At 30.1% G+C, this 10,575-nt stretch overlaps 1 long non-coding RNA gene and 1 pseudogene across 1 annotated transcript; one reads left to right on the top strand and one right to left on the bottom strand.

The window, feature by feature from the left end:
- Positions 1-3,525: 3,525 nt before the first annotated feature.
- LOC130803285 (receptor-like protein kinase FERONIA) lies at positions 3,526-5,317 on the bottom strand (annotated as a pseudogene).
- Positions 5,318-6,585: 1,268 nt separating this feature from the next.
- Positions 6,586-8,656, top strand: LOC130802202 (uncharacterized). Its single transcript, XR_009039742.1, has 3 exons — positions 6,586-6,885; positions 7,710-7,783; positions 8,204-8,656. It is a non-coding gene; the product is annotated as an uncharacterized LOC130802202 (long non-coding RNA).
- The last annotated feature ends 1,919 nt before the right edge of the window (positions 8,657-10,575 follow it).

Below are 10,575 nucleotides of genomic sequence, written 5' to 3'. Positions count from 1 at the left end.
AATGGAAAATTATCATTTTATTTTGGGGACAAGTGTTCGATATGTTTTACCCTCATAATGATAGGATTAATTTTTCAATTTGTCTTTCTCCATCCATCGCTTTATAACCATTTATTACCATTGAGGATAATTATATATTTTTTTATTTTATGCTCTAATAATACTCTCTTTTGGTTTAATATTTATTTCCCCATAGATATTTACATTGTATAAAAACCTAGTCTTGTAAATAAAAAATTATGCACATAGGCCAAATCAAGGATTGGTTTGGGGTATATTATATGACTCCTAACTCTATATGTTTTACATTAAAAATTAAAAATTAAAGATTACCCTTAATTTGTATTTTTATTTTTAATATATTAACAAAAAAATGTCAAGTTGGATCTTTCTTGATTAGTCTTAATGTAAATTTTATTAATATTAATTTTTTATAATTTTTATTATCCATAATTTTAGACATTATGAATTAAAACAATACATTGAATAGTGTGTATAATCAAATAGGCACTCAAAAGAGATGGAGGAAGTATGTTTTTTGCTTATTAGCCTTTAAGTAAATTTAGTCGTTTTTGATGACTCATTATACTAGTATAAGGTGTGCAAAGCTCATCTGTATATGTACGTGGATCCAACTCATTTGTCATTTTTTTTTACTCCTCCCTATTCTTATCAGATGATTTATTTATTTTTTTTCATACTATTCACCAATTATTCTAGTTTATATTTATTCTCACACAAATTGTTGTGTGACACGGTCTTATTGTGAGACGTTCTTCAATCATGAGTTGAATAACTCAATTTATAATTTTTAATAAATAAGCTTCTTGTTTTGAGATCGTTTCACCGAGAGCCGGTCTTTCACAAGAGTAGCTATTATTCTCAATATATTAATAAGTGTATGTGATCTTGTTTGATTCGTCTCAATGTATATTTTATTATCATTAACTTTTTATAATTTTTAACAAACACGTTTCGACACATTAAAAATTAAAATGATGTATAAAAAATATGAAAAACCATATAAGGTATTAGTACATTAGAATAAAAAAGGTTATAATACTTCAAACAATTCAAAACAAATAGATTTTTATTTAAATAAATTAGTTCATAGCCTAGGCAGGTCCAACCTTGGACTCCTTATTTGCCATCTTCCAATAAAAAACAAAAGCTATGATCAATCAATTTATCAAAATGGTTTTTAGCATAGAAGAAAATTCAACAACTTTATGAAATTTGTTCTTATTTTACTTGAAGGCCCCAATAAATTATAATCTAAAATAAAGAAACAGTTGCCCAACTTTAAGGGTTGATCTTGACTCTCAAGTCTCAAGTCTCAAGTCTCATTTTGCCACTCACCAATTGACTTGGTCCAATTTGTCTATTTAGTATACAAGTCTCTCCCAAAAGTACTCTTACTTTTATCGCTAAATTTTCTTTTATTCTTGTTTTTAGATTTTAATGTAAAAATATAAAAGTTAAATAACTTTAATTGTAAATTTTTAAAAATTATAATAAATAATATTTAAAAGATATATATTAAAACGAATTTATCAATATTTACATATGAATATGCTTTTTTATATAAATTAATGAGAATTATTAATTAAAAATTTGACATAAAATTTTATGATTTCATTTGAGAAGAGTAAAAAAGAATTTTGTTATGTAAGTATGTGGCAAAGTAGAAAAAAACTAGACTTTTATAAATTGCTAATCTTGCTCTCTTCTCTCTTTTTTTCTCTCAAAAAATTCTAACCTTCATTGTAAATTTTGAAGCTACTATCAACCTTATAATGATCACGATAGAGGAAAGACTTTAGTATTGGATCTCCTTTATAATTATCATGACTTTTTATATACTCCCTCATATTCAGCCTACTTGTTCCATTTACCTTTTTAACACTTGTCGAGGCAACATTTTAACCTTTAATATCTTTAATTGTGCATAATTAAAAATTATGAAAAGTTGATATTAATAATCATTGTATTAGACGAATGAAAAAAATCCCGCTTGATTATATTTTAAGTTATAGATTAAGAATAAAATACAAATTAAGAGTGATTAGTGAATGGTAACCAATCTTGTTTGATTCGTCTCAATGTATATTTTATTATCATTAACTTTTTATAATTTTTAACAAATACTTTTCAACACATTAAAAATTAAAATGATGTATAAAAAATGTGAAAAACCATATGAGGTATTATTACATTAGAATAAAAAAGGTTATAATACTTCAAACAATTCAAAACAAATAGATTTTTATTTAAATAAATTAGTTCATAGCCTAGACAGGTCCAACCTTGGACTCCTTATTTGCCATCTTCCAATAAAAACAAAAGCTATGATCAATCAATTTATCAAAATGGTTTTTAGCATAGAAGAAAATTCAACAACTTTATAAATTTGTTCTTATTTTACTTGAAGGCCCCAATAAATTATAATCTAAAATAAAGAAAAAGTTGTGACATTTAATAATATTGTCACCCTTTAAATTCCATCTATCACTCTCAAGTCTCAAGTCTCAAGTCTCAAGTCTCAAGTCTCATTTTGCCACTCACCAATTGACTTGGTCCAATTTGTCTACTTAGTATACAAGTCTCTCCCAAAAGTATTCTTATTTTTATCGCTACATTTTCTTTTATTCTTGTAATTTTTGTTTTTAGATTTTAATGTAAATATAAAAGTTAAATAACTTTAATTGTAAATTTTTAAAAGTTATAATAAATAATATTTAAAAGATATATATCGAAATGAATTTATCAATATTCACATATGAATATGCTTTTTTATATAAATTAATGAGAATTATTAATTAAAAATTTGACATAAAATTTTATAATTCCATTTGAGAAGAGTAAAGAATTTTGTTATGTATGTATGTGGCAAAGTAGAAAAAAACTAGACTTTTATAAATTGCTAATCTTGCTCTCTTCTCTCTTTTTTTCTCTCAAAAAATTCTAACCTTCATTGTAAATTTTGAAGCTACTATCAACCTTATAATGATCACGATAGAGGGAAGACTTTAGTATTGGATCTCCTATATAATTATCATGACTTTTTTTATATACTCCCTCATATTCAGCCTACTTGTCCCATTTACCTTTTTAACACTTGTCGAGGCAACATTTTAACCTTTAATATCTTTAATTGTGCATAATTAAAAATTATGAAAAGTTGATATTAATAATCATTGTATTAGACGAATGAAAAAAATCCCGCTTGATTATATTTTAAGTTATAGATTAAGAATAAAATACAAATTAAGAGTGATTAGTGAATGGTAACCAAAAAGTAATTGGGACAAGTAGGAAGAGTAGGAGGGAGTAAAATTTTGTTTGATTAAAATTGTTATGTATTTGATCGATTGTTACTCTGTTATAGATGTCGTATGATATTTTTATCAATAAATTATTAGATTTTCTTAAAACAAAAAACTAAAAAATGAAATGGAATAACACGGCACTTATGCATCTTATATTTTTTATGATATAATTATTCATATTAAAAACACAACCGTACCTTGAAATATTCAAAATATAATACTAATTAATAAATTAACAGTTTTATTTATTATCCTCAAAAAAAAATTTACAAAAAAAATATATTTTCTTATTTCTTTTAGATACTCTTGTAAGAGAAATAAAAATCTTATATTCTCATGTCGTATGAAACACATTTTATAGAGAAATCGTCTCATACAACAATTTGTACGAGTCATCTGGCTTTTGGGTCGATAATCTCAGAAAAAACAGAACCAGACTTCATATCAATTATGGGTGATTCCGATGAATTAAATGTAGTAGTTCTACTATCCAATAACTTTTTTGTGCCCACATCAACCATCTTAATATCAGAAAAATCATCATTTAATGTGGTCGATTCATTATCAATATACATTGAACCTAATGCATTTGCCCCATCAAGTTTAAAACTTATCGTAGAATCTGAAATTTCTCCTTGAGGATCATCACTTAAATTGTTTTGCATAATTTTCTCCGCGGTTTCTTGTAGTTGTAAGGCAAATTCAAGGCCCCAAACTACGTCCCCCATCGAAGGACGATCACTTCCATGTTCTCGTATACACATTTCTGCCACTTCTCCAAATTTTCTTAGACATTCGGGTGCAATTTGCCCTGTTAGATTTGGATCGACAATTGTGTGGAGGGTTTTATTTTTCTAGTTATAACGAGCCCACACGGCTAAGTTCACTTGTTGCTTGGGTAGATTAGGGTTCATCGCAAATCGAGCACATAAAACCTCGAACAACAAAACTCCGAAGGAGTATACATCTGATTTCTCTGTCAATTGTTGACGTCGATAGTACTCTGGATCTAAATATCTAACACTACCTTTAACAGCGGTACTAACATGGGTAGGACCCATATCACCAGGAGTGGGTCCTACCTTTGAAAGGCCAAAGTCTGAGACTTTGGCCATCCACTTATCATCAAGAAGAATATTCGTAGACTTGACATCTCGATGAATAATCAATTGTTTAACACCCGCGTGAAGATAGTGCAAACCGCGAGTTGATCCAAGACAAATCATAAGTCGTTGCTTCCACGACAATGGTGTATGGTTCTCGCTTCTCTCGGGATTCTTGTACAACAAGTGATCTCAAAGAGTGCCACGTGGCATATACTCGTAAACTATGATCATTTCACCGTGTTCGTCACAGTATCCGATTAAGGACACCAAATGTACGTAACGTAGTCTCGATAGCATCTCGATTTCTGTTTCAAACTCGCGAACGCCTTGCTTTGATGTTGTCGTAAGACGTTTTATGGCCACAATAGTGGCTCCATCATCTATTGAACCCTTGTAAACTTTACCGAACCCACCGGTTCCTATGATCGAATCGTCGTCGAAATCGTTTGTAGCAACCTTAACTTGTGCAAATGAGAAACGTCGACAAAGATCGAACGACAGAGAAGAAATCACACTAGCGGTAGTTGCATTAGATCCAGAATCATCCAACGGCGAAATCCACTTAAGCTTGCTAGTATCATCTTTGCTCCTTGTTTTCATGAATTTTTGTTTCTCCTTTTTTCTTCGGAAAATGATTATGAAATATATTGATGATATGAGTGCGACTACTAGAATAGCACCAAGGATTCCTCCGATAATCGGTATTAAATGATGAGAACTATTCGAAGATCGATTATTACCTTGTGAAGATGTTAAATTCATAAGGATATTAGGATTTGGTGCAGCAAGAGAACCATTTGAAGAGTTCAACTTGAAAATCTCCAATCCATTGAGCAAGAGATCGTCATATCTAGAAAAACAGACAAAAGTTTCAACTTCAATGCAAATTTGAAAAAGTCATTAAATAAAGTATTTTTCAAAGGAAAATATTCTTGTTATCAAACAAATAATTACTCTATATGCTCTTTTGAAATTGCAATAATGAATCATATATAATACAAAGACTAAGAAATTGTAAAGTCATTTATATTGCATAAATCTGGATTAAATTTAAAGTAAGCAAAAATTTGTATATGACAAAATTTTCCTTGGTGGGACCACTTCCCTAAAATAAAATGTGGCAAGAAAAATAAACAAACTAACTATTTTATTTTTAAAAAATAGAGAAATGGGCTTCAGGTAAAAATAATTGGAAAAATAAGCTTCACATAAAATAGCTATCTTAAATAGCGATTTTAAACCCATATTGGCTAAAAATGTAAGTTTTTGAACAAGGATTGTGGATCACAATGTAGCAATTGGCAATTAGCAAATGCATGCATATGAACATATGATTTGTTCACATTATCCAATTAGCTAACCTTCTCCATTCATCTACATACTAATTTTTTCACAAATTATTGTAAAATCAATAGAGTAATGATTTATATGCATGAACTTCTTGTCTCCTGCTTTCCTAACATCAACAAATAATTACAATGTTGGTGTGACTCACTTTGATTTTATTCATTTGGATTTCTTACAAGTGAGAAAAATTGGTGTTATGGTTTGCCTTAATTGAATTTGGATTATTTTTATTTTATCATATGTTTATTTAGAGCGTTGTCCGCATAGCAGTTTAATATTAAGGATAAAATAATAATGAACTACTTTTGTGAAAGAACATTTCTCGATGAAACGACCACAAAATAAGAAGCACATATGTTAATATTTGTATTAGTTGGGCTATTCAACCCTTATATGATGAACGTCTCATAGTGAGACTGAAATAGACTACATTTAATAAAGCTTAATTATAAGTTTATTAAACTGATTGGGGTTATTAAGTAAGTTAATTCGAGTAATAATATTATTATTTTGATGATATTGACTCAAGTATTCCGTTGGTAACATTTTCAAAAAGAGGTATATTTTATTTAATGTATAAAATTTATATAAAGAATACTTCGATTAAAGTGTATTTTGATTATATTTTATTAATTGATTACTATCTTATCTTTATAAAAATAAATTTAAATAAAGTATTGAAAAATAAATTATACGACGAAAAATATGGGTGTATTACCCATCTCATATTTTCGTGAGTATGAGTATGAAGTTGAGTCACCGTAATTTCGCCACGTAATTTATGACTCATTACGTTAACTCCTTAATTATAAACCCTTATACTCATCCATTTCCCTTTCTCCCTCACACTGGACTCACTCATTCTCCATCTCCGTCACGGTTCAACAGCCTCGGCATCACAACAGGCCGCGTTTTTTCCCTCCACAAGCAGCCCCTGCAGTACAGATCGCGTCCCCCTTTCCCCACGAACTGTCACCGGCAGTAGCAGCACGCCTGGCCATTGACTGCTGCATGTGCCGCCACTCCTTCCCTTGGTCCACCACCACCACAACTACCACCTACAATCTTACCTTAAGTTGAAAGGTCCTTTAATGGTGATTGAGGTAATCGACAAACTATTCTATTTAAGTATTAATTGAATGTTTTAAAGTAGTTTGGTATTTGTGGATTCAATTTGGGGTTTTTAAATCAAATTTAAGCATCAACTTGAATTTAATTAGAGTATATGAGTTTAATTAGTAATTGGGTTCTTGCTAGTGTTGATTAGTATTGGTTATTTGGGTTATTTGATTTCTAGTATAAAACTTGGTATTGTAGATTTTGAAATTTCAATTTCGAAGCTTAACTTTCTGTTTTGGCTATTTTGGGATCGTTCTAATTGTTTATGGGTTTTAGTGTCTTAATAAGAATAGTAGAGCTCTGAGTAATGGTCGCGTAGCCACTAAAATCGTCTCATTTGGTTTCCGTATGAGTGAGTTATGCCTGTTTTAGTCAGAGGTGTCCTAAAACCATTACGGGATTCCTAATTTGGGATCAAGAGATACGGAAATTAATTGGATAATTAAATATTTTTGGATGAAGTATTAGATTCTGTTGAGACTTGTTGATTGTAGGAAGAACAATGATCTTTGTGTTTAATCAAATACATTCTAATAGATTAAGGGTCTTGGTGTAACCTTAATCCTTGTGAATCTTGATATGTAAGTATGAGATGGATGGACATTGAATTTACGAAATTGGTGGAACATGGTTGTTTATAAGAAAGTATTGGGTAATTGATATTCTTGAATCGACTGTAAGATTTTAAAGGTTAGAATGCTAGCATAACTCTTGGTTAAGCTGCGGTCTTAGGAGGAGATGTAATAAGTTACATGTTAGTTTGTAGTATCGAACGCTTTGTTGTGATGTTATGTTTGTTATGCTTCAGGAGGCGACGTCATCGAGGAACCTTTCTAGTTGATAGTTGCGAATCGAACCTGACTCCTTGAAGCGACATCATCGGTGAGTAGTAACAGTCCCTTAAAGGGTCTGGCCAGACTACTTTTTGGTGTAAAACAGTTTTATCAAAGTTCTTTTGAATTGGAAATTGTTGAGACAATTGTTGTTGTGAATGTTTATGCTGATATTATGATATGGTCAATGGATCGGGCTTGCGAGCTGGTCATTGACGGAGTTGAGGAACATTGTTCCCTGCTCCCTGTTTGAAGCGAATTGTCATTGAGATATTGACTAGCTTCACCCGAGAGTGACATATAGCCTTAGAGCTATGGATGAGCCTCTCAACTAGACTCCCTGTGCGCACATAGATCTAGGAAACTGATGTTGCTTTTAAACCTATAATTTGAATTGCTGTGTTTTATTGTTTTGGATTGTTACTTCTCATTCAGTTTAATCTGATTCCCTGTTGTTTCCATCTTTTAGTTTGATCACAGATCGAAATCGGTCGGGAACGATGGGTTAACGGTGTTGAATAGCGTTCCAAGGATGTATATTGAGCTGAGCACGTAGGAATTTGTAGTTTTGTATTAGGTTTTTGGATAAATGTATATTTGTTTTGGCTGTGCTGGTTATATCGGACTTGTAGAAAATTGTATGATTATCTTGTGTATTAGTTAGATGTTGGTTTTGGGATTTAGCTGAGTTAGTCACGTTGAAGAGCTTGTGACCCCTTTGCCCAAGTTTTGGAAGTGTGATTTCAGTTTCTTGGGAAACGAATCCAGTGATGACCCTATTTACCCAGTCAACGGTAAGTCGGGTTGTTACAGAGACTGTCTCTACACAGGAATTTGTGAACAGTAATTGCTCGGCTAAACAACATTTTAAGTAGCGTTTAGTGGTAGATGTAATTGTTTTCAAAACATTATAACTTTTAGCGTTTCAAAATCAAAATTAACGATTTATGATATTCTTATACATTTAATATATATATATATATATATATATATATATATATATATATATATATATATATATATATATATATATATATATATATATATATATATATATATATATATATATATATATATATTGCAATAGCTAGTTTGTGACAAATTGATTGATATTAGAGGGAAGGATTGGTACCCTAGAGAGGTTGAGAGCCCATATACATATAGCTATCAGAATCTACATATAAGAACATAAATACAAAATTTTGTAACTAAACCTTTTGGGTTATAATGAGTTCTATGCTCCTATTTTTTAACCCAGAGAAACACAAGTGATATCAAGCCTAATAAACAGAAAATGAAATGATAAAACAGAAGGTTTTAGGAGCCAATCGTCTTATATTGAGACCAAGAGTCCAATCGGTTTAATTATAATTTTTTACAATTCGCGATCAATAATTGATCAATTTAAAGTCATAATTGATATCTTTAAGGTCATAAATATAATTGGTTTCTTTTATAAGTTATAACTGATCATTTAATTGATCACTTTTTTGATCACTTCAACGTTTGAATTGATCACTTTAACATCGAAATTGAAGACTTTAAAATAATTGTCCATTTAAGTTTATAAACTTGTAAGTAGAAATTGATTACTTTAATGTCAAAATTGATCACTTTTAGAAAAATTGAATATTTTTATTTTAATTGATTTATTTAAGGTTTACTTTAAATTGAAATTGATCACTTAAATGTCAGAATTGATATCATTAAAGTCAAAATTAAATTTATATTCTAATTTTGGGATTTTGCGCCATTTTTATTTTTTTAACTTTTAGCTTTTGGGCCGACCCAATTGTACCGCCTCATATTGAGGCGGTCTCTCCCAAGTTTTTGCCATGATATAAAGCCCACTCAGTAATAATGCCACTCTCCTCCAAGCTACAAGAGCAAGTATGAAACTGTCTCACGATCATATGGTATTAACGATCTGTTTGGTTAGTGATACTAAATAGTGATAATGGAAATGATTTACAGTGTTTTATTTCATCTCAATTTCCATGTCATTCCCATGGTGATGAAACTTTGATCACAAAAAAATATTTTTGTTTACAAATTTTCATTACCACCTAATACCACTTTTCCCAATGGTAATGCATTGGAATGAATTGTATGAAGAAAATGAGATAATTAAAGTTGGACAAGTATGGCCATCAAGGTAGCCAAGAGATTTTTCAATCAAAATTACACTAGTTTTTATTTCCATTACTACCATTTATTACCATCTACCAAACGGACTGACTCTTTTAAAGAACAAAAATGAGTGCTATAATATTCAAAAAATGTTAGTTTTAGCATATAAAATGATGTGTTAAAGTATTAACAACTAAAGTGAGTATTTTGAGTACTAAAATGAATGTGTTAACTAATTAAGTAAGACTATTTAGCCTAATTTAAGACCATTTTACGATGAGATCGATATAAATAAGAAAAGACTTTTATTCTATTTTTTATTTCTATAAATGCATTTTTCTTAGAGAAGAAGCCTTGTAATGGCATGTTCCATGCTTAAAGATTGGAATGCAATACCTTTTATGGTGAGATAATTAAGTTATAATCAATATTTTGAGAAGTTTCAAACACCCATTGCAAATTGAGTTCTTCAATTGAGACACACGTTCGCCTCTTAATATTAGGATTTGCCATTATTAATATCTTAAACTACGTACATATAAAAATTATAAAAATATTATCATAGACCCGAATTTAAAAGGCCAAATTGCAGTCATTGTCTAAGCAAATTCGGTGAGATTATTCCCGAGCTTATTGCGTACGCAATCAAGGTAGCGAACGTCCATCGGTTGGGGATGTTGTTTGGGGCCTAGAGTTTGTTTTACAACTTCA

Source organism: Amaranthus tricolor, chromosome 16, assembly GCF_026212465.1.
Source record: "Amaranthus tricolor cultivar Red isolate AtriRed21 chromosome 16, ASM2621246v1, whole genome shotgun sequence".
In the NCBI taxonomy this organism is placed as follows: Eukaryota; Viridiplantae; Streptophyta; class Magnoliopsida; order Caryophyllales; family Amaranthaceae; genus Amaranthus; species Amaranthus tricolor.
This window is presented reverse-complemented; position numbering and strand designations above follow the sequence as displayed.